We start from the raw sequence: 952 nt of genomic DNA, 5'->3' as shown, positions 1-952 counted from the left end.
TACTCAATTAATCAGATAGATACTACCAAGTGATAGCAACCCGTCCAGGCTGTGAAGACTACTGCCAATGGACGTCGTCTAATTTACCAGAACACTAGCCTTGCTTAAATGCACCTCAGATGAGTCATCAAAACTCACAATCAAAGGTTGGAATTGCTCAAGAACTGTTCAGATTTCAAAAGGGTAGGTTTGTGTTTAATGTGTTAGGTTTTTCAAAAGTTGTTGTTATTGAAGAGGCTCTTGTTTGTATTTATAAAGTTCTAATATAAGGAAACCAATAAATTCAAACACCTATCAGTTTATGATGTGCCTAACTAGGCCCAAATGATAGCCACTCCAAACAATATTTGACACACGGTCATGTAGAATAAGGTACACAACCGTGTAGACAGGTTCGTCTGCAAAACCACACAACCGTGTAGCGAATAGTTATACAATAATGAGTTTTCAACCAAGGAGTTAATCTCACCTGCTCGGTCGGACAACCCAACCCGATTCAGCCTGAGACAAAACCTTTCCGGTTGCATTACTAACTCCAACAATTAAAACAACGCTATGTGTAATTGTGGAAAAAAAAAAAAAGTGAGTATAATTGTGCGACTCTTATCGTATACATAGAGCTAAACATGTCTGCAAAATGGTACAATAAAAATATTAGAAACTTAATGCTCTCGTTGAGAGTCGAACTCAAGACCTCCCGCTTACTAAACGGGTGCTCTAACCAACTGAGCTACGAGAGCTGATTGTTAATAGTTGCCTAATAAATGCATATATATTCATGAAAATCTTTTTGGAGTTTTGGGTAAAGGATGCAAAAGGTGAGAATAGCTGTGTAACTGTGTTAGCTACGTTTGATACGGTGCCATAAATGAGGCGAAGGTTGGACCTATAGATGGCAATGGATCGGATTTGGATCGGGTGAAGCTTCACCCGCATCCATCCATTATCCTAA

The 952-nt window shown here is 39.0% G+C and overlaps 1 non-coding gene across 1 annotated transcript; it reads right to left on the bottom strand.

Annotated features, from left to right (window-relative positions):
* Window positions 1-666: 666 nt before the first annotated feature.
* TRNAT-AGU (transfer RNA threonine (anticodon AGU)) lies at window positions 667-740 on the bottom strand. Its single transcript has one exon. It is a non-coding gene; the product is annotated as a tRNA-Thr (tRNA).
* Window positions 741-952: the final 212 nt, after the last annotated feature.

Source organism: Chenopodium album, chromosome 17 (assembly GCF_948465745.1).
Source record: "Chenopodium album chromosome 17, dcCheAlbu1.1, whole genome shotgun sequence".
In the NCBI taxonomy this organism is placed as follows: Eukaryota; Viridiplantae; Streptophyta; class Magnoliopsida; order Caryophyllales; family Amaranthaceae; genus Chenopodium; species Chenopodium album.
This window is presented reverse-complemented; position numbering and strand designations above follow the sequence as displayed.